The sequence below is a fragment of the Pelodiscus sinensis genome, chromosome 21 (assembly GCF_049634645.1).
Source record: "Pelodiscus sinensis isolate JC-2024 chromosome 21, ASM4963464v1, whole genome shotgun sequence".
In the NCBI taxonomy this organism is placed as follows: domain Eukaryota; kingdom Metazoa; phylum Chordata; order Testudines; family Trionychidae; genus Pelodiscus; species Pelodiscus sinensis.
In genome coordinates, this window is record NC_134731.1 from 26,189,657 (window position 1) to 26,213,505 (window position 23,849).

Consider the following 23,849-nt stretch of genomic DNA (forward strand, 5'->3'; position numbering starts at 1 on the left):
TGGCCTGGCGAGCGTTGTCATTTCAGAAGATTACACTCCCGTCAATTTGTTTTTACTTGAGATAGACAGTTCCTCTTTAGGTATTTGTTCATCCTGCCAAGAAGCAGTGAGCTGTGCCATTCAGCTAAGCACAGCATTAGATGTAAGAAAACAGATCCCTCGCAGATGTAAGGGGAAACTCCCGAACAAACCTTGGACGTCTTACAAATAAAGCCAGCCTCTCTCAAAGGGAATCATGGTGCGAACCATTTCCACGTCCTCTGTGAAAATAAATCTGGTGTTACTCTACAAAACCCCCAAATGTTCTGAACTTGGCAGGTTTGCATTTATGCTTACAGCTGTGGAGGATTTCTGAAAAAGCAGCGAGATACCAGGGCAATTGTACCAGATGCTTTTAAAGGCCTGGAAATGGAATCCATTTTAGAGAGGAGGTGAAAAATTAGCATGAGGTAGGGTAGGGGGAAGTCTGACTCAATGGGCTAAGCATACAGTTTAAAGCATCTATTGTAGACACATGACTTCAAATCCCAGTAGGGCCTCTCAGCCCTTCATTATTCTGAGGTACTGAGTATTGAGTAGTTCTTTCAGATAAGACATTAATGTGAATGTATTGTATTAAATGGCTATTCAAGATCTAATGACCATTTTTGTAGGGGTCAGACCCAGTAATCTCACGCCAGTTTTCCTCTTTCCTATTGCTGTGCTGTGTACTCATTGGCTATGATTGCTCTTTACCCCATAGGTATTTGCTTTTTTAGTGGTGTTGTGCATATAGGAAATGCTTTGAATACTGTCTTTTTGTTCTGTGTTTGTTCAGTACCTAACGCCATGGAGTACTGGCCCATGATTGGGACTATTAGATCGATCGATCTGTCTGTCTATGAGTGAGTCCATTTGTTCAAGAACTTCTACATGATAATAGCTAGGATCAGTGTTCCCTCTAAGCTGCGTGGCAGCACAGCCTCACAGGTGATAAATCCAGCCTCTGACCGGGCAAGGCTGATTAATAACCTTTGAAGCTGTGCTTCCAGGTGTCTTAGAGAGAAACTGGCTAGGAGGACCACCACATTTGGTAGACAACTCCCTCTTATCCTAGCTTAAAGCAAGGCCAGGGTTTGTTGTGCCAGGGAAATTGGAAGTGCCTGAAATGGGACTTTTCCATAACATGGACAGGGAGGGGGCTAATCGGAGGCCTGCTATTCTTCACAGTGACCACTGGGGGCAGTGAATGCCGGGGACAGCTATAGTACAGAGTGATCACTGGGGGGCAGCTGCACCAGCAGGATGGTGGCCAGCTGGGAATAGGGCTCCACATTAGGGATGTAAGCAAGTAGTTGAGTTGAGTGCTTCACTACTTGCTTTCCACCCCCCCCCCATGCCTCTGAACAAGGGGCACCAAGCAGGGGAAACTAGAGCTGGTGCAGGGGGGAGTTGGCTTAAAAGCCAGTTCCCTCCAGCACTGTCTTTCTGGTGCCTCCTGCTGCCTCCCGTGTTGCTGCCTCTTATCAGGGGCAGCAGCAGGGAGGAGGTTAGGGGAGGCTGCTTCAAAGTACCCTCTGCCCACAGCAAGCCAAAGCTTGCAATGGGCAGAGGCTATGGGCTGGGCCCCCCTCTGCTTGTGGACAGGGGCTGCTGCCACGAAGCAGCCCTTGTCCATGGCAGCCTGGGCTACAGTGCTGGGTACATCTGCTAGTAATTAAAGGTAAGGGCTATATCGCATATTGCACCTTACTGACACTAACACATTCTCCAAATTCCCCAGCAAGTTAGATGGTCTCTCCATTTTAAAGTTGGGGCAAATGCGATAGAGTAAATTAATATATTCAGGTTTTTAAGAATTAGGACACCATTCCCATAAATTAAAATCACACTCTGAACAAAGGGGAGCAGGTCTGACTTCGCAGCAAAGATGAACCAATCTGGTACAAGGTGTGGATAGCAAGTTCTAAGATGAAGGATCCATCACAGTAATTCCTCTGCCAGCATCTCCCTCTTGTTTTATGGAGAGGAAACTCCAACTTCAACATCTGGTGATCCCAACTATGATGAAGCCTCAAAGAGGTAGCCATGTTAGTTTGTAACATTAAAAATGAGTAGTCCTATGGCACCTTAGAGACTAACAAAATATATATAGTATCAGGAGCTTTCCTGGGCAAAACCCACTTCTTCAGATGAGCTGGAAGCTGGACACTGATGGTCTATCATGGAGGGGAATAGGGATGGTGGGAGGGAGAGGTGCTCTTCCAGGTAACTGGGCCTCAGACAATTCAGGGCTTTGTAAATGACTTGCCTGAGGGCAGAGGAAAACTCAGTGGCAAAGCTATCAGTCAAATTCAGGAGTTCCTGACTGGCCTTTTCCCAGTCATTTAGAGTCAAAGCTACCCTTTATAAATAGGGGAAAAAATGTCATCCAAGAAATACTAGATTATGAAGTTGAATGTCAGTTCAGTACCAGGCAAATTGCTGAAAGCTGTTAGTCGATAGTTTTCTGAAACACACACCATGCCACTCTGATTTAGAATCTTCTCTTTGTTGACTTGTTTAGTGGGCAAGAGACACACAGCCGACCTAATATAGTTCAGCTTGAGCCAACAGTGTGACATTGTGGTAAATAAAGCAAACATGATTCTGGGATGCATTTACAGGAGAGTTGTGAGCAAGACACGAGAAGTCATTCTTCCTCTCTACTCTGTGCTGATTAGGCTTCAATTAAAGTACGGTGTCCAGTTCTGGGCACCACATTTCAAGAAAGATGTGGAGAAATTGGAGAAGATCCAGAGACGAGCAACAAGAATGATTAAAGGTCTAGAGAACATGACCTATGAAGGAAGACTGAAAGAACTGGGCTTGTTTAGTTTGGAAAAGAGAAGACTGAAAGGGGACACAATAGTGGTTTTCAGGTATCTAAAAGGGTGTCATCAGGGAGTGGGGAATTGTTCTCCTTGGCCTCTGAGGATAGGACAAGAAGCAATGGGCTTAAACTGCAGCAAGGGAGGCTTAGGTTGGACATTAGGAAAAACTTCCTAACTGTCGGCGTGGTTAAACACTGGAATAAATTGCCTAGAGGGGTTGTGGAATCTCCATCTCCGGAGATATTTAAGAGCAGGTTGGATAGACATCTATCAGGGATGGTCTAGATGCGTGAGGGCAGGGGACAGGACTCAATGACCTCTCGAGGTCCCTTCCAGTTCTAGCGTTCTATGATACGATGATTCTGACTTCGGGAAAGTGCTTGTTATGGTTTTGCAGGGTTTTCTCATGTGGGAAGCTGGAGGAATATGGGTGGGATGGAACTTCTTCAAGATACACACACCGTTTGCTGAAAAGCAGCTCTGCAGTGTAATTAGCCAGGGTTCAGCGTGTGTCAGCCTGGGTGGAGGTGTCAAGCAGCCTTGCCCTGGAATTTGCTTTGGGTCCAGCACGCTGTGATTTTTTTTTTTCCTTTACAAGTTGGTGGAAGGAATGGAGAGCTTGCTTTCAGCCTGGTGCATGCAACAGAGCCGTGCAGTGCTAGGAATACTGGGTCGGCGAGGATTCAGATGTAGATGGATCTTGATTACATTGGAGAATTGGGCAGAAAGCCATAAAATTCAGATTCTATCAAGGACATGTGTCTAGTAGTTCACAGAGTATGGAATAATCAAACGCACTCGTCTAGAATGGAGAGTAACCTAAAAGGCAGCTGAACTGCAGGGAAGAGACGGGAACATGGAGGGTGATAGAGTAAATGAAGCTGCTGTAAATTAAAGAGGAGAAAAAATGTATGCTGGAGCCTGATCCTATAAACACTTATATCCAGGCCTAGTGTCACCACTGATTAGCCAATGGCGTGCTCTGGGCAGTTAACATTTTAAGGCCTGATTGGTTTTTTTCAGAGGTGCAAAGGAACAACAATTCCTACAGACTATAGCTGGAGTTGTCAGCTCTCAACATTTCTAAAAATCAGGCCGAGTTAGTGTTTGCAGCACTGGTTTCTAGGGGGGTTCCAAAGAGGATGGAGAGAGGCTGTTCTCCGTAGTGACAGATGACAGAATGAGAAGCAATGGTCTCAAGTTGCAGTCGGGGTGGCCTAGGTTGGATATTAGGAAAAACTATTTCCCTGGGAAGGTGGTGGTGCACTGGGACGGGTTTCCTAGGGCGGTGGTGGAATCTCCATCCCTAGAGCATGTCTATACTTGTGAGATGATCAGCCTTCCAGAGATCAGTTTCTAGTGTTCAGTTTAGTGGGTCCAATGGAGACCTGTAAATCGAACACTGAGGGCAGCCCCCGCCCATGTCCGGTACGCCTCCTTCTGTGAGGAGGAGGGATGTAACAGTGTACTCGATTAACCAATAAGCAAAAGCTTATAGGATAATGCTACAGACTACACACATTTCCCCCCTCCACCACCACTACCGCCTTGCCAGTAAATTTTTTAGCAGACAGGCCAGCAACCCAGCTCAGTCTTGGCTTGTGCCGGGTCCAAGACCTACCCCTGCTGCAGAGCTGCATTTAAAGTGTATTAGGACCCAGGCAGGCAGCCCAGCTCAGTTCCAGCTCACGCTAGGCCTGGGATCTTATCGCCTTGCCCCTGGACAGGAGCAGCTGCCACCCTGTGCTGCTGCCTCTATCAGCCGGTCTGCGAGGGGAGCTGGTTTTTAAATTGGCCCCCTTTGTGGACCAGCTCCCGCCTGGCACCCCATGCTGCTGCCTGTGATATAGAGGCAGCAGCACGGAGTGGCAGGAAGCTCCTCGGGAGTGAGGCTAGCTGCCGGCCCTGCCCTCGGGGAGTATAGAATAGTCGAGTAACTGATAAGAATTCACGAGGTTAATTGACTATTCAATTAACTGATATTTAACATCTCTAGTGAGGCGTAAGGGAAGCTGATGGGAGCATGTGTTCCCAATAGGCCTTCCACTCGGCTTACGGTAAGCCAACTCCAGCTACGCACTTAGCCTAGCTGGAGTTGCGTTCCTTAAGCTGGCCTGCTTGGTCTAGTGTAGACCAGGTCTTAGAGGTTTTTAAAGCCAGGCTTGAGAGAGTCCTGGCTGGGATGATTTAGTTAGGATTGGTCCTGCTTTGGGTAGGGGGTTGGACTCGGTGTCCTTCTGAGGTCTCTTCCAGCCCTAGGATTCTATTATTCTATGACTTTTAAGTACCATAGGAGGATTTGTGTGTCTGATATGAATTCTTTGTAATGGAAGTGCTATTGGTGTGCATCTTTTGGTTACTTAGTGTCTGCACCCACCTGGTGTGGCGGATGCATTTTATAACGGTGTTTAAATGGAACAGTAGCACAAACTAGCTTTCTTAATAACTGGTTTATCCTTGGCTGTCAGGAATGGTTAGATGCCAACTTGCAAGAGGAAGGTGAGACAGAGAAGCAGGCTCACTATAACTGTTCTGCTTACTAGGGTATGATCATGGTCTGTAGCAGAGTAATAAACACATCTAATTAACTCCACGGCAGGTATAAATATTATAGGCCAGCTTTGCTATTCATGGCCAAAAAGGGTGTTGGTTGGACTGGTTTCATAGCATCCTCCAGTTCTTCTAAACCACCAGTAATATCTGGAAGGACTTACTGGTGGACTTGAACAGTGTGGAAGAGAGCAAAGGGCGAAGGGCAGGGCTAAGAATATTACTCGTCTGAAATGTCTTGTTTGGCTCCCCAGCTGCTTGAGCAAGAAATAGCTTCAAGAATGGCTCTGAAATCTCCTGGGCCTAAGTGCGTTAATGTCCAGCTTGATGGTGGATGAGTTCTGGCTCTCTTCACATTTGTGTCTAGCCTGATCTCCTCACTTGTCTCTCTCTTGGATAAAACATCCGAGCGCTCCAAATATTCCAGTTTGCTTTTCACTCTGAGCCCAGCAGGCAAACAGCAACGAGTCGACTGGCTTTCCAAGTGAGCCTGAAGGGACTTGTTGGCTAGAGTTTGGACTCCTGGCAAGCAACTTCCTCCAGCTCTTTTCTGTTATAAACTCAGGCTTCAATCCCTGGCCTCTTAGAGAGACTGAGCGCTGCGGCGTGCCTTTGGCTGAGCCACTGCTGGAAAAGCACAGATGTTTCAAGATGCGTAACAATGGGCGCAGCGTATCACAAAGGCAGGATCAAGGTCACGCTACAGATGCGGCAGCTGCTACAGAGGCTCTATCTTGATTGGCAAAGGCTGTCACATTTTTTTCGCTGGTTGCAAATGTCCCCGAGTGAGGAATGCTAGAGCCACTAATGCGAGTGAAAATAACTTTTCTTTTTTGGCTGATTTCCTAAAGCCTTCCAATGCTACCCATGGGTAAGGCCTCTAATGGCTGAGCATTACAGTGGGTTTTGTCTTCGCCGAGTACTAGTGAGGAGGGAATTTGTAGCCTGTGTGGAGATTTGAACGGTGGTGGATCTGAGGTATTCAGTTTAAGCCTCCTCTGTCAACGACTGTGTTGTGCTCTTGTTTAGTTGCTGATTCATGTGGAGAATAAGAGCCTAAGATTGCTTTGAGCTAGCGTGTTCCTCCTCTGCCTTGAGTGGCGGAAGTCTGTGGTTTGGTAACAAAGATCCTGGGTTTTCTTCTACGGGACCACTAGTGGAGAGGGTTATTTCATAGCTCTCAAACGGTACTTACTCCAAAGTAACTGGAAAGGCTGAAACTAACTGTTTTGGGGCAGGGTTTCAAGTTGCTGCTCTAAATTACTGTCGTCCTTTTAACACTAGTGCAAGCATAAGTTCGCAGTTGTTCCTAATGCTCCTAAACTGGCTGGGTAGAAGGGAAAGAAATGATAATTAGTTTATAAATATGTAGGTATGGCTCTCACTTGTGTTGTTAAAAGAATCAAATAGCAAGACAGCAGTTTTTTATTAGCCATAAAGGAAAATAAGCTCCATTCAGTACCATGTGAGTAGCTCAAATTTTCTGCTAGCACATCTAGTAGATGTGCGAAGGTGGCTCTTGCTGTGTGTTTATCTTTAGGAAAGTGGGTCTATGATAACTAATACCTGTACAATGATGTACCTGTACCATTTTTATCTGTAGAGTTCAGTGATGTACAAAGGCGCATAAGTATCATTATCCAGTTTATACTTATGGGGAAACTGAGTCAATGTAATTGGCTTATTTAAAATCAGTGGTAGAATCTTGACTTCAGCCCATGTCTCCCATAGTCCATATTCTGTCCCCTGGATAACAGTAAAAGCTGTGCAACATGAAATAGAAGCTTGATAGTTTATTGGAGTGGTAGTAGTGCAATTGCTTTAAAAAAAAAAAAGATATCAAGTGAAGATACTTAATCTGGTTTCTATATGTACAATAGACCAAAAATCTGCTGCCATCTTCATGCGTGCGAATTGCTGGTGAATGATGGAAAGAAGCATTTTTAAAGTACAAGAAAAAACACCTATTGCATTTCCTGTCTTCTAACTGCAGCCGTGGTGGCCGTGGCTGAGTAAATAACTGGCGGGATTTTGCTTTTTGGTTTGGTGGCTCAACTGAAAAATCAGAAAAGGAATTAAATCAAAGCTGGATTTTTGTTGTTGTTTTTTCTTGCCAAATAAAAAAACTAAGAAGACTGTCAGGGTGTTGATTAAACATTTCAACTCTGCTTTTGAAATTAGGTGTTACGTTGACTTTTTTTCCCCAAAAAAATCCTCATTTTTAAAAATTTGACTGACCAGGATTTGCTGAATTTGACCAAAACTTGCAGTTTTCATGAATTTACTATTGAATCCAATTTCTCCCAGCTTTGGTGATGGCTGGGTTTTTTAATCAGTTAACTTGCAGGTTTTTGGTTTTATCCATATGGTTTTGCACCTTCCTTACAGTCACTTTAAATATTAGGTTAAAATAACCCTTAACACTCAGCTGTAACACTCTGGTTTTAGCTGAATTTAAAAAGAAACTCTGTGAAACTGCACACTCAAGTTGACGTTCAATCCTAATTCTGCCTCAGGTCACTGAGAGCTGGGATAGTTTGTAAACTTGATTGGCCAGGCTGAGTTTGAAGTTTGTAACAAAACCTGAAGCCAAGTGCTTACGGCTCTTATTGCGAACATTATCATAGAATCATAGCCTATTAGAACCGGAAAGGACCTTGAGAGATCATCAAGTCCAGTCTCCTGCCCTCATAGCAGTACCAAGCATGATCTATAGATGTTTGATAGATGTCTGTCTAACCTGCTCTTAAATATCTCCAGAGATGGAGATTCCACAACCTCTCTAGGCAATTTATTCCAGTATTTAACCACCTTGACAGTTAGGAAGTTGTTTCTAATGTTCAACCTAAACCTCCCTTGCTGCAGTTTAAGCCCATTGATTTTTGTCCTATCCTCAGAGGCCAAGGAGAACAATTCTTCTCTGCCCCCCCGTCCCTGTGACACTCTTTTAGATACCCAAAAACCACTGTTGTATCCCCTCTCAGACGTCTCTGTTCTAAACTAAACAAGGCCAAGTCTTTCAGTCTTCCCTCCTAGCTCATGTTTTCTAGACCTTTAATTATTTTTGTGTTCTTCTCTGGATCTTCTCCAATTTTTCCACATTTTTCTTAAAATGTGTTGCCGAGACCTGGATACACTACTCCAGTTGAGGCTTAATCCGTGCAGAGTAGAGCGGAAGAATGACTTCTCATGTCTTGCTCACAACACTCGTGTTAATGCATCTCACAATCATGTTTGCTTCTTTTTCAACAATGTCACAGTGTTTACTCATATTTAGCATGTGGTCCACTATGACCCCTAAATCCCATTCTGCAGGACTCCTTCTTGGACAGCCTCTTCCCATTCTGTATGTCTGAAACGGATTGTCATGCAGAACATTATCTAAAGCGGAGCTGGGGTGGATGTGGAAGACTTAGTCAGGCCATGGAGTTAACAGCTTGTTCGCTCACTTGGGGCGTGATCCAACAAGAAGCTGTGTTTTCTAGCCTCCTACTGAAGGCAGTCAGCACCTTGCAGTAGTGTGTGTCAGTCCCCGTAATACACGAGGTTCGAAGGGATGCCGGAAAGGATGAGACCACAACGGGGGGTTTTAAAAAGCACAAACTGATTTTATTTTGATGACGCCAGACAATCATCAGAACAAAAATTAAACAGATTGCCAGACAACACAAAACAATTCCCTGAGGCTTTTCTAAATCACAATAATTCCCAATAACTGCCCAGGGGTTAGGAACAGTTGAATTAACACTGGTATTGTCCATAGGGCTGATTATTTACATAACTTTATACAAGGAAACAGTAAAAAACCTAAACCACAACTATTTATAAACTAACTTAGTAACTTTTTAGCCACTGTCACTTGACAAGCAATAAGGACAACTAAAAAATCAATTAGGATAGGGATGATGGCGGCGGGGGGGGGGGGGGGGGTTATACCAGTTCTGGAGACAGCAGGAACACAAGTACCGGTCACATGCTCATAAACTATCTCCACTCGGGTCGACCAACTCGGAGTACGCTCAGTAAGACTCGAGAGCGGGGGGTGCAAGGCGTCTGGGTGATCAGGCCAGGCGTTCACTCGATGCGAATCCCCAGGGAGAGAGGGGCTGCCTGCCTGTTTTATTGCCTGTGAACTTACCACCCCATAGGTTGGTTTTTGCTGCAGTGGGTGGAGCAGCAGGCCTGAGCACAAGTCAGCCCGTTGGCTGATCTTTCACTGCAATGGGTGGAGCGAGCAGGGGAAGATTATTAATTGACATGCCCTTATATGGAAAACACTCCACCGCACAGACAGAGCCCCCTATACCAGCCTCAGAGGTATTACAGGCCATGGCTCCCTGCGACGGGCAGCCATTGTTGTAGTTCTGACTCGGACAGTGGGGAGTGGCAGGGGCTCCTTGGGAGTGGGACCAGAGCGTGCTGACTGCCAGCCCTGCCCCTGGGGACTATAGAATAGTTGAGTAACTGACAAGAATCCATGAGGTTAATCGACTATTCAGTTAACCGATCTGTGTGTGTGTGTGTGTGTGTGTGTGTGTGTATATACACATACATATATATTGTACATGTGCTTTAGAAATAACATACGTTGAGACCCAAACTCTGCTTCAGAGTAGGGATGTGAAGGAGTAGTTGATAGTTGATTACCCAATTAGCAGAAGCTTATCGGATAGCACTATCGACTACTTGATCACTCCCCACCACCCTCTCTTAAAGGGCTGCTGCTGCTGCTACATCCCTTTAAGAATGCAGAGTGGCAGCGGGGTAGGGGTGGCGGGGTGGTCTTGTGCTGAAATAGAGAAGTGGACCGGTGGCTGCCACTTAAGAATGCAGAGTGGCAGCAGAAGGGTTGTCTGAAAGCCGGTGGGGAACCAGAGAATGAGCCGGCGTCTTTGTGTGCTCCTCTCTGTTCCTTTAAGAGTGCAGAATGGCAGCCGGGAGTTGTGCCCTGAGCCAGAAGTGAGCGCTTTAAGTGCCCTTCCTTATCAGCTACTCGAGTAGTCGATGGAAATTCCATTGACTACTCGACTACTAAATTAATAGATACTTAACATCCCTACTTCAGAGGTCATGTGAGTGACTCCTCCGCTTTCTCTAGGAACCTCTCAAACCTGTGGCCTTGGGGTTGGCTGTCACTGGTGCAGTGCCCTGGCCTAGGATGCCGGGAAAACAAAGTTTGAATGTACAAAGTCCAGCTCCCCCCACCTCCACCCATTGTTATGGACAATATTCCACTTCATCAGTGCAATAAGTCGCTCTAAGCTGTGCACTCCAGGGTAATTATCGTAACTCCTCATGTGATTAAGCTCACTTGGCCATCATCCGTTAGCACCATGGGGTTCCTTGCTCTTGTAATAATGGCTGGAGCATGTTCAGATCATTTTGTGGCTCCAGAATTCATGGCTCAGAACTTGCATCTCACTAGCTAGAAGACTGCAATGTCCCACCTGGTACCCAGGCCCTTACTGGGTTGGAATAGCCGGTTTTTCATATGGACATGCTGCCGGATCCCCGTGTCTCTAGCTGTCCATCTCCATGCACACGCACAGTAGATATTTACATTGCCCTTGCATATCTGGCAGTCCTTCGCCGTTTAATAGGAACCATACCAAATAAAGCTGCCTGACAATTGAGGATTATCTATGGTGCTCATCGCTTTCTGTAAGGGGTGTTGGTTTCCCATTGGTTTTGAACAATTGTTAGGCCTTGTCTCCTTGACAGAAAACAACAGCCTAAAATGATTACCCAGAACAGCTGCTGAGAAGGGGCTGGGGATATTCTCCTCCCACCCCCTTTCTTTTGCTGACCTGAACCATGGCAACTCTAAGTTCTGGTTTTTGTAAACTTACCACAAAACACAAGGCATACCTTAAAATGATGTCATGTCTAGACATTTGATTCAGGTATAAATTATGGAGACAAAGTGGCTTGTTCAGTGGTTACACTGTAAAAATTTAACCAGAGAGTTCTGTGTCTCTAGCATTCCCTCCTGAGTTTGGGTTTCTTTGTCTCTAACTGGGAAAGCTCTGCGACGGCCTCTTAATTTTTGGGAGGGTGGATGGAATTTCCTCCTTCCTCCCCCCCCTCATCTTTCATTTCCTATTTCTAACTAGCTGTGTCTCTAGGGAAGGAGCCTTGTCTTCTAGTTAGAGGAAGAGGCTTGCAGGGAGGACCTCAGTCAGTGTCACAATGGCAGACATCTGGCCATGGTTTCAAAAGCTGGCCTGTCATTTTGGATGACGCTTTTTTTTGAGGACTCATCTTGAGATGTCCAAAGGGGCTGACTTTCAGTGGCACGGAGGACCTGCAGCTGTCAGAGACCTAGGTAAGGGTTTGTATCTTAGGGTACGTCTATACAGCAGGGCTAAAGCCAAATTAAGTGACACAACTTCAGCTATGTCAGTTGCGTAGCTGAAGTCGAAATAGTTTAATTCGGCTTTTGGCACTCTGTCCGTAGCAGGATGTCGAGGGAAGAGCACTATTCCTTTGACTTTCCTTACTTCTCGTGAAATGAGGGTTACAGGAGTCAGAGTAAGAAATCCTTCATCTCGACATGATTTCAAAATAACGGCTTGTAGTATAGATGCGCACTATATCATTTCGGAATAATGTCAGTTATTCTGAAATAACGCTGCTGTGTAGATGTACCCTTAGGGACCGGGATGAGTCAGTTCTTGCTCACTACAGGACTCAGTACTTGATTAGACTTTTACATTCCTCATGAGATTCTACAAGGCTTCCCTTTGCAGGAATAACCAGGTGTAACCCACACACCTCTGATCAGGTTGCACCAGAAGGGGCGGGGCCTCAGGCGGAAGGGGCGGGACCAGGATACTTTCCTTCTTCCTCACCCCTGGACAATGATTGGTCTGATAGTGGGGGAGCATGTGAAGTCTTTGGCCTCCCTCCCCCCAGAGGTTCCCTCTAGGTGCCCATACCCCTGGCAGCAAGAGGAGACTTTGCATGCTCCCCCTTGTGCCCCCAGGCCAATCAGGGCTTGAGGACGGGGGAGCACACAAAGGCTCCTCCTGCCCTGCCAGGAGCACGTGGCACTTCTAAGCACCATGCACACCTTGCACAGCAGGGGCAGGGCAGAGGAAACTTTTTGTGCTCCCCCCCCACTTCAGGCCCTGATTGGCCTGGGGGCGGGGGAGAGGCAGGGTCTCTGCAGGCCAGATCAACCTGCTTGGCTGTCTGGATCTGGCCCATGGAGGCCCTTTTGCCCACCCCTGATCTAGATCATCCGTGACAGATGTTTGTCCAACCCGCTCTTAAATATCTCCAGTGATGGAGATTCCACAGTTTTCATCTCTCTCCTCTCTGGATTACTTGCATGGGCCTATTGTTCTGGGGACAAGGTGCCCAAATTCAATTGCTGCCCTCCAAGTGGGGCAACAGAGTCACAGAGAGGGACTGTGCCTAGGATTCTTTTCCATATATAGCCCCAGCTGGCATTCCTTGCTGCCACATTTTTCATGCTCATGTGAACATGCTGCCTAGCATTGCCCAATGTCTGGCTCTGCTCTGTTGGTTCTCTGTTGGCTTTGGATGGTTTTCCCTCAGCTGCAGCAGCATCAGTGACTTTTTTCCTGGTCTCTCTGACTCAGCACCTCTTCCCCTCTAGCATTACCACATATGCCAACTCCGGGTTAAATGCTGCCCCATGGCTAAGCTACCATCAGCTGGCAAGCCTGAACTGCAGTGTGTTGTGTGTAACGTCTTCAGGGGATAATAAACCAAAGGAAATTGTGCACAGCAGTGCTATGAAGTGGGCACCTCTCATCCAATGGGCTTTGTTGTAATACAACTATCTCATCAACTGAAACTTCTAGGCTGAGCCCCCACCAGGCTTGCTGATGGGAGGGAGGCAGTTACCCTGGGGTCTGGCAGTTCCAAAGGGCTTGGAGCTCCTAGCTGCCACCCAGAGCCCTGGGCCCTTTAAAGTGTTGTGGACAGCACTGAGGGACCCTCTTCAGTTTTATGGCCCGATTGTACTTCATGCACGCGTTTAAGTAGAGTGCTGCATTCGTACATTTCCAAAACGCTCTTTGCAGCAGGAGCCGTGGTCTGAGGTCCCATAGCTCGACTTTCCACTTGGAAGTGTCTGATTTTCCCCCTTCCCGCTTTTCACAGCGCATGGGGTGGCTTTGTTCTCAGTGCAGATCCGGGCAGACTAAGGGCTAACTGGAGGATAGCTGGGCCGGTGTGGAAGGGGGCCCGGGCAGCCCCACGGGGTCTGAAAGTGGTAAGGGTGTTACTTGTGTTTTGATGCAGAGGCTGTGGGGTTGTAGTTGGGAGTTACAGGGACTGTAACAAATGTTGCAAACTCCTCTCCCCTCTTCTATCCCCACTTTTCTTCTTTTCTACTTCCCCTTCCCCATATCTGGCCTAGAACTAGAGTCCACTACATTCCCCTCAGGACTGTCAACTCAAGAGAGAGGGGCTGTGAATGGGGTTTCTGACTTCACATGAGCAGCACACCCAGGTTCTAGCCCCCAGCAGGAGAATGGGGGAAAAGCCATAGGGAAAGTGGCCTCTTCCCCCTGTGGTGTGCAGGTTGGTCATGTCTTGGACCAGGCAAAGGGAAAGTAGCCTGCAATCTCAACTCTTTTTTCCCTCGGGGTGCCTGCCACCAACGCCTCTGTGTGCTGTCTGGCAAAGGAGAGGAGTAGAGAGTCTGCTGAGGTTTGAGGTAACGTGTGCAAGTGTTGCAGGCAGCTTTAAACAAGCCGGCCCCTCCCCGGCAGCGGATGGGGAAGGGATCCCGGATGTTCTGGTCATGGGAAGCCGGAAACACCATTTGCAGCCCCCCTCTCTTGAGTTGGCAGCCCTGAGGGGAATGCACTGGACCTCTAGTTGAGATACCAGCAAGATGTGAGTTGAGTGCAGTGTTTGCTCTCCACCATCAACCTGCCATCCTCTGCAAAGCCTTTTATTCATGCCTAGCCCCAACAGTGGGAATGTGGCCTTTGTGCTGCCCAGTTAACTAGCATGAATCTTGCACTGGTGGGCCCTTTTCCCCAGGCCTCTCAGTGAAGGCTAGCAAGGCCTCGCTGTAGTCCTGGTTCTTGTGGGCATGACCTGCTCACTAGTAGGAAACTGTATCAGGCCCCCAAACAACCATGAGGTATCTTTCTATCACTCCCCATGAGAGCCTCCTTGTATCTAGTGACCAAAAGCTCAGCGTCTTTGTATCCCATTACCAGTCACAGGCTGAAATCCACCAGTCCCGATGTACTGCAGTGATGCGGAAAGTTGCTTATGACCCTAAGCTGTTGCATAGTATTTCTCTCTGTGTGTGCTAGAGATCATCTGCTTCTAATCCACAGCGAGTAACTTACTTCGTCAGCACCCCGAGGCATTCGTGTACATCCCGGGAATGGGAAGTAGCAGAAATACAAGAAATGAAAATCCAAACCAGAGACCACGCAGCAGCTCCATCCCAAACACCAGATTCTTTTCTGCCCCGGATGCTGCCCGCAGTGGGGAGTGGGATGGAAAAGGCATCATCGACCCCGTGGAAAATACACAGATCAGAGTCTTTTACTCAGAATGGTGAAGATGGCCCAGAAAGTCTATTAAAAGTGAATATAATACATCCTATTGGTGAAGCTCACAACACCAGGCTTTCTGGATCTCACTCGTTACCTAGTGTCTGTATTTATTAATGGAAACAGATCCTTATAGGAAGAAAAGTTTGGGATGCCTTGAAGTTAGCTTTTGTTGCAGTCCAGTAGAGAGACCTCAGTCAGCTGCAGTCTCTGGTTGGACTAGAGCCAGGGTTTCCCAACCTATGGGTTGGGACCCAAATATGGGTTGCCATTACCTTTCAAAAGGGTCGCCAGGTGTCTCCCCAGGTGGCTCTTAAGAAGCCATTCACACATTTTTTTTAATTGCCCTGGGTCACCAAGTCTTCCTGAACTGTCAGAATGGGTCCTTTTCTGGAGAAGATTGGGAACCCCTGCGCCAGATGCTGTATGAAGTTAGTATGGGCTAGATACTATGGCTGTGTCTAGACTGCATCCCTTTTCTGTAAAAGGGATGCAAATTAGACACATCGCAATTGCAAATGAAGCGGGGATTTAAATCCCCCCGCTTCATTTGCATAAAAATGGCTGCCGCTTTTTTCCGGCTCGGAGCTTTGCCGGAAAAAAGCACCAGTCTAGACGTGGATCTTTCGGAAAATAAAGCCTTTTCTGAAGGATACCTTATTCCTTATTTTAAGAGCAATAAGGGATCTTTTGGAAAAGGCTTTATTTTCCGAAAGATCCGCGTCTAGACTGGCGCTTTTTCCAGCAAAGCTCCGAGCCGGAAAAAAGCAGCAGCCATTTTTATGCAAATGAAGCGGGGGGGATTTAAATCCCCGCTTCATTTGCAATTGCGATGTGTCTAATTTGCATCCCTTTTACGGAAAAGGGATGCAGTCTAGACACAGATTTTAATATCTTTAAAATCTACAATGTGATGCTAATCTCAGATGAGTCCTGCCTCAGCTGCTTACACCATTCAGTAAAGCCCCAAAGCATGCGCAAATGGATCAATCAAATTCGGTCCAATTTTTATTGAACCAAAATGGTGCTTATGGGATTGATCTTTAATAAATTTGGAAGCAAATGGAAATTATTTAATCCACTGCCATCATCCTCCTTCTAAAGCGCAAGCAAATGTACCCTAGGGCACAGTCTTGCATTAGGCCTGGGGGTTGGAGCAAATATAACTTACTAATCTTCTCATCTTGCCACCTGCCTGTTTTGCTTCTGTTTTTTCCCTTTTCCTGGATCCATTTTTCTTGTTCTCTCTCAGCACCTGCCACCCAGGTCTCCAGAGTCGGCTGGTTGTTTTCAGAATGCTCTGAATAGAGTCTAATGAATGATCCTTCTTGAGTTGTCCCTTCATCTGTAGGGTAGTGAGTAGCCCTCAGGAGCTATCAAATTGCAAAACCAGCAACTGAATGGTGCCCTTAGCTGGTCAGTGGCTCAGCCTAGGTCCCCTCTCCAGGTGTTCCTGTTGGGAAGGAACTTGGAAGGTAAAACTCTGAGGTTCTCCTCTCCTCTTTAGGCCTCTCTGCAGCTGCCTTGCCTGGAGGACTTTACCCAAGAACAAGGAACAGCATGGCAGGATGCAACAATGGCTCTGAGGGAGGAATGTGATACCTTTGTAGCTCCTATGCTACCAGGACTGACACTTCAGCTTGTGTAGTTCAAAAGCACTGGCTGCCTTTCCTGCCATGTGCCCTACAATCAGTTGTCCAGCTTCGGTCAAGAGGTTACCGGGCAGCACTCACTTGGACCACTGTGTGTGTGCGTGATAGCACAGACAGCTGCTCTGCTCTTGCGAGTTTCTAGTAAAGCCAGGTTGTGTAGCTGGGACTGTGTTGCCAGGTGAGAGCGTGGACCAGAGTCCTACAAGGTCAAATCTCTGCTGTTGCGAGTCAGTCTGATTCCCCCAAGGATCCTTTTCCTAATCTTGGCAGCCTTGCTGGTCTGGATTGGGGGCTGCAGTGACAGAATTACTGTCTGCAGCAACATGGCAGTTGTTTTAGATTAGTGTACAAATGGACATCGTTGTAATACATCTGTTGTTAATCCACTTCTTGGTGCAAGAGAAATGGCAACACATCATTTATTAGCAACATCAGTTCTATAACGTTCTCTCTTCTCTTCCCTCTCCTCAACATAAGGACGGCTATACTGGGTCAGACCAAAGGTCCATCTAGCCCAGTATCCTGTCTGCCGACAGTGGCCAATGCCAGATGTCCCAGAGGGAGGGAACACCACTAGTAATCCTCATGTGATCCCTCTCCTGTCACCCATTTCCAGACAACCGAGGCTTGGGACACCATTCCTACCCATCCTGGCTAATAGCCATTGATGAACCTAACCTCCATGAATCTATCTAGCTCTTTTTTGAACCCTGTTAAAGTCTTACCCTTCACCACATCCTCTGGCAAGGAGTTCCACAAGCTGAGTGTGCGCTGCGTGAAGAAAAACTTCCTTTTGTTTGTTTTAAACCTGCTGCCTATTCATTTCATTTGGTGACCTCTAGTTCTTATATTGTGGGAATAAGTAAATAACTTTTCCTTATTCACTTCTTCCACACCAGTCATGATTTTATAGACCTCTATCCTACTTCCCCCCCCCCCCCTTATTCTCCTATTTTCTAAGATGAAAAGTCCCAGTCTTTTTAATCTCTCTTCATATGGGACCCGTTGCAAACCCCTAATAATTTTTGTTGCCCTTTTCTGAATCTTTTCCAATGTCAAAATATCTTTTTTTGAGACGAGGTGACCACATCCATACACAGTGTTCAAGATGTGGGCATACCATGGATTTATATAGAAGCAATAAGATATTCTCTGTCTTATTCTCTATCCCTTTTAAAATGGTTCCTAACATTCTGCTTGCTTTTGTGACTGCCGCTACACACTGAATAGATGTTTTTAGAGAACTATGCACGATGCCTCTAAGATCTTTCGCTTGAGTAATTGTAGCCTCCTCTCCTCTCCTCTCTTCTCCTCTCCTCTCTAAGGCTTTGTCTAGACTGCAAAGAAAAGTCGGAAAAGATATGCAAATTGTGAACTGCAATTCGCGTATCTTTTTCCCCTTTTTTTCGGAACCGTCTTTTCTGAAATTTGGTCCATCTACACTGGGCCAAATTTCGGAAAAACCTCCTCTTTAGGAAACTGTTCCGAAAAAGCAGACACTTTTCGCAGTATCCCGGAGAAGCTCTTCAGTGTAAATTTAGCCTAAGAGTGTAATAGGTTCCAGGCTGTCTTTTATTTCACTGTAGATCACATTTCCCCTTGTCTAATGTCACAGGACATAATGGGTTCCAGAAGGTGATTGATGCTCTTTTGGAACTGGATGCTGTGCTATTGATTCTAACCCTTTCTGACCATTATCAGTAAGTTGGTTGCCCCACTGTGCTCTGTGGTTACTCTGAGCTGACTGGCAGAGGGGGAAATGATGCAGGTGGCATCAGGTGCTTCTAGTGAGACAGGCAGCACTAGTACCCTCTTGGTACACAAGGAAAAGATGAATCAGCCTGGCTTGAGAGCCCTTTCTTGCCTGCCAGAGGGTCCACTGCATGGGAAAGGGATCATAATCCTGCCATTGTTGGGTGAGAAGTGGAGATCACACTGAAAATGGAGTAGGAAAACTGGGGGGAGGGATAGCTCAGTGGTTTGAGCATTGGCCTGCTTAAACCCAGGGTTATGAGTTCAATCCTTGTGGAGGCCATTTAGGGATTTGGGGCACAAATTTGTCAGGGATGGTACTTGGTCCTGCTGGGAAGACAGGGGACTGGACTCGATGACCTTTCAAGGTCCCTTCCAGTTCTACAAGATGGGCAATCTCCATTATTTCTGAAAATGGAAGAAACGAGGAAGTACCTGGGGGTGGGCAGGACAGGGCATCTTTCACTGGAGAAAAACTAAACAGGCTCTAACTCTAGACGATCCACCTTACCTGCTGTTAGTGTCTTTCTTGGCAGAACTATATTGTTTACAAGCAGTTGGCTGGAATGGTGAGGAGAATAACATAAAAGAGGCATATTGAAAACCCTGTTAAAATTGCAAACTATCACCTGCAGGCAAGGGATCTCTGTAAGGGTTCGTCTACACAGCCGCGTTATTTCGGAATAACTGATGTCATTCTGACATAACGGAGTCCACGTCTACACAGCAAGCCGTTGTTTCGACATAATGTCAATATAATGTCAAGCTGGAGGACTTCTTACTCTGACTCCTGAAACCCCCATTTCATGAGGAGTAAGGGAAGCTGGGGGAAGAGTGCTCTTCCTCGGACTTCCTGCTGCGTAGACAGCGCCAAAAGCCGAGTTAAGCTCTTTCTACTTCAGCTATGCAATTACGCAGCTCAGGTTGCACAGCTGATTTTGGCTTTCACCCGGCTGGGAAGACGTGCCCTAGGGAAGCATGCAATCTGCAATGTACCAGCCTGGAGCCTGGTGAAGCTAGTTACCCCTTGCTGCCTGAGGGAGCAGCCTGCTTTGTCTCTCTTAGGTTCTCGAGTGTAAGGGTTCTGGAGCCTAAGAAACAAAACAGTGTTACATTGCAGCCTGCCAGGAAGAGAAGCATAAAATACTCGTGTAGGCGGTGATCATTGCCCTAAATATGCTGAGTTTATTGCACAAACTGACAGACAGCAGCTGCTGTCTACATCTCCCTGAGCAGTCGCTTCAAGAATGCAGCACCTCCCGTCTCACTGCTGGGGAAACCACTGATTGGTTTTTTTGCTACTCAATTTGTCATAGTCATCCTTGGGATGTTCTGGCCCATGGAGTCATGCTTAGCTTTTGAAATGCTCCAATGAAACATCACAGCCTGACGCAACTTTAAAAAAAAATCTTTCTTTCATCCTAAGATCTCCAAGGGAGATGGGAAGGTGAATTTACCCCCACACTGTCCTCCAGTGCCCCTCCCCCTGCTCTAGATATGTGTCTGGGTTCCGATGCCTTGGGAGATGCAGGAGGAGGTGGCTCCACAGGATGTTCTTTGGTGTGTCAGAACTTTTGCAGGGTCCTTTTAAAAGTTTAATTTTAAGCCGAGGAAAAAAAAATCGTTCTGTGGCCGTTTGTGCAGGGGTTGCTCACAGTAACACCGGTCTGAGACCGAAGGGAATAGTATTGCTAAAATGATGACTCAGATCAGCCAGTTAACTCAGACTGGTGAGTTGTTAATTTTGAAATCACGGATCCTACACTCATTCTCTCTCCCCGGGTGTGCAGCTGTCTCCTGCTTGCAGGCTGTGGCCCTATGGAAGTTACATTCAATCCCGTGTCATGCCATTAGCACACTGGTCTCCTGCAGGGGATGAGGGGGTCTCTGAATCCACTCTCATTTCTACTGTCTCTGCTCTGACATTGTAGCCAGACAGGAACCCCCCTGTAACATCCATTTTTGCTTGCCTGAAACATGCAGGGCACACAGAGCAGAAAGCCTTGAACAGAAGGCCTGGATATGCAGGCTGTTGTGACCCTGAATGGCTGTAAACAGAGATACGCCAATTGCTGATCAAGAGGCTGCCGACGAGTGCCCTTGACTGAAACCCATATTGATACGAACACACAGCCGTCCGCGGGGGGAGGAATCTCTCGCCCAGTAAAAAAAAAATGTCTAGTGCTCACAATTTAGTTATCTCTCTTGCAAGTGTAAATTAACTTGAAACTTGCTTGTAAGAACTGGCGCCAGAAAAACGGACCAGTATAATTTGGCATCTTAGATAAGAAACAGGATACGGGCCCCCATGGATATAAAGATGGGTCCCGCAGCACATTTACTCTGAGTGTCAATCTACCATCTATCTGCTGGTCGGGTTTGGTGTTTGACCTCCCGAGGTTCCACGGGGACGCCCACCTCGTATTCGTCTTTCCTAGGAATTGAGGGACCGGCCCTGGCTTGACCCGCTGGAGTCGAGAGGCACAGAAAGGGGTAAAAATTGTACCTGGATGTGGTCCTTTGTCTTAAGTGTACACATAGACTTAGAGCTCTTTAAAGATTAAGCTGTCACTTGGTACCATTATTTCTATTTTCTATCTTTATTTTTCCTTTGTAACCATTTTTAAGATCTATATTTGCTAGCAGTTAAGAAATAGAGCAATAGCCATTGAACCATATGATTTATAAGCTTCTTTAATAAACCTGTAACTGTTTAAGTTTTAACCTGACTCCTTCAGTTGCTGAAACAGACCCAAGCACAATTTAAAAGAACTCCAGCTGGCCATAAGGGACAGGTATAGGGGGAGCTTGAGCATTGGATTGTGTCGCTTCCAGAGGACAGATCCGTTGGGGCATCTCTCAGTCTTCCCTAGACTGCCCGCTGCGCAGGGATCCTGTATCCTAGCAGTTGAAATCTGAGATGTAATAACCTCTCCCTAGAAACTCGGGGCGTCTGTCAGCCTGTTAGCTGCCCTCCGCGATGGAACCCCACACACACACACACACACACACACACACACACACACACACACACACACACACACACACACACACACACACACACACACACACACACACACACACACACACTCTCTCTCTCTGCCCTGACTGTCATCTGACAGACATCTCTGCTGAAGTTGGTCCCATGGGAAGCTTAGCTCTCCGCTGCATGGGCACATCCCCATTGGAGTCAAGGAAGTAGACCAGAATGGTACAATGTGTCAGCAGCAACACCATTCAAATCTATGGGGTTATTCAGGTTTCACTCCAGTGCAGCTGACCTTAAAATCTGACATGACAGGACATGACTACATGCATGGGACTTTGCCCACGAAAGCTTATGCTCCAATAAAGCTGTCAGTCTATAAGGTGCCACTGGTCTTCTCATTTATGCTATTTACTCAGTCTGCCTTTCTGGGGGTGACCGGCATAATTGCAAATCTGTGTGCTTCTGCCATTCTCTGTGCAATTCTAGAGGAGGCCAGTTAACAGGACTTTAAATAAGTGGGGTGATGCACCAGTTGGGCACTGCTCAGTTATTTTGCTTAATCATGCAAAGAGGATTGAATCAGAGATAAGTAAATCGAAGGTATCATTTCAAAAGCTCACAACGACTGCCTGAGCTTTGTTAGGTTTGGCATCAGCTATGTCTTGTTTGGTAGACTTTCTTGCATGGGGGCAGGCTAATGAGGAAAGTCTAATTGGATGGTGTTTACTTCCACCGTTTCTTGTGACGAAATATATTGACGCACATCGGAGCAAAAGCAAACAAACACATCAATGACCGCCTGCGGGTGAGAGCAAAATTCTCCTCTGGAGATGAATGTTTGACAGGGACCCCTCTTGCATGAAATTCCAACCCACTGCCCATTCATCTTAGCTCCCAAAGGGGGAAAAATATGCCATTACATGGGCTTATTCATACTTGAGAGACTTTTCTGATGAAGGGAGGGCGTGAATTTATAATGACTCCATGAATAGTTAGTCTTCTGTCGGACTAAGCGTTGGCTCCATGCGCCTCTCCCTGTGTCTGGCACCTCTTGAGAATTCTGTGGGAATTCTGCCAGGGATTTTGCCTCAGGAGAGACAACGATCCCAATCCTCCGGGGGGTGGAGGTGTATTATGAATGTTGCAGCATTGTGTTAGCAGAACACAGTGAGGACTTCTTTTTCTGACTGGCCTCCTAAACACCCCCCGCTCTTGAGTTGGTTTGCACCCCACTGGTCTTCTCTCATCCGCATAGGAAATATGCTGTCCAGTAACTCTGAAAGGGAAAATTCTCCATCCCACTGCAGGGCTGCCCACTGAGCGTTTTCTGTGCTAGATCACGTTAATCATGCACCCTGCAACTGCATGTCTGTTCCAAAACAACATGTGACACTGGAGTTAATTGGCTTAATCTGAGCATTTACCCTTCTGGTATGTAACCTATAGGTGGCTGAAACATGCGTGCCAAAAAATAGGTGTTGGCCTGAAACACTCGGTGTGCAGTCGGCCACAGTGCTGCGAACAAAGGGCAGCATGACTTGCAGCTGCCTGTTCTTTTAATGAAGCGTCGCTGTGTTCTCATTTTTGAAGAAAAATGTGAAATACAGAAATGGGTAATGCTTTCCGTACCCTTCCCCCGACATCGCCTCCTCCACCTTTTGTCACGGATGACTGGGTAATGGATGCACAATGCAAAAGGAGACACAGGGCATGAAATGCAGCAGACCGGTACCTTGGAGAAGAGGTATTTGGTTAGCTTGTGCTCTTCCTATTCCTGCGTTTACCTGCTCTCTCCTGGTCCGACCTAGTGCCCACAGAGGTCAGTAGTAAGACTCCAGCCCTGATCCTCTACTGCCTATGAGCCATCCCTGGATGTTGCGGAGATGGATGGTTGCGTGAAGAGAGTGGGCAGCTGTCTGATTCGGATCAGAGTCACAGGCTGCAGCTCCATGGGACGGCCATGACTTCAGCCACAACGCTCTGGCTGCATTCTTTTCTGTCCCCCTCGAACCGGGCCCACAAAATGCCTCAAGTGTGCCCTACTCTTTCCTGTTTTGCTGGGCCTGGGGTAGCTGGTGGTGTAGTGAGCAGAGGTCTCTCCTAGCTATGAACCAGTGGAGAGCTCCCTTTTATAGAGGGAATTCTCCACCTGCTCTCTGACTCCTTCAAAGCCACTCTGCACGGCTCTCCTATGGATAACCTGGCACTTCCGTTCCCTTCAAATGCCTTCATTTGCACTGCAAAAGAGGAGTCAAGCCCATTGATTTCAGTGGAATTCCTCCTTATTTACAGCTGTGTAAACACAAGGAGAATCAGATTGGATCCTTTCTTGTGAATTATTATCTTAGAAATACAGCCAATCATGGGCATCCTGTATACTAGGCGAGGGAAGACTTTGCCTTCCCAAACCACCAGGAATGTCCCCACCACGCTCTGCCCCCAGAACACTGGCTGTAGATGTTCTGAAGATGGAGTGTTGCTGTCCCCTGCGCCTACCCTCCTT

The 23,849-nt window shown here is 46.9% G+C and overlaps 1 protein-coding gene and 1 long non-coding RNA gene across 4 annotated transcripts in view; both read left to right on the plus strand.

The window, feature by feature from the left end:
* Positions 1-23,849, plus strand: part of COL26A1 (collagen type XXVI alpha 1 chain) — a 252,476-nt gene that overhangs the window by 71,698 nt on the left and 156,929 nt on the right. The gene's annotated exons all lie outside the window — the stretch shown is intronic.
* LOC142819201 (uncharacterized) lies at positions 1,738-15,021 on the plus strand. Its single transcript, XR_012897003.1, has 2 exons — positions 1,738-6,273; positions 7,283-15,021. It is a non-coding gene; the product is annotated as an uncharacterized LOC142819201 (long non-coding RNA).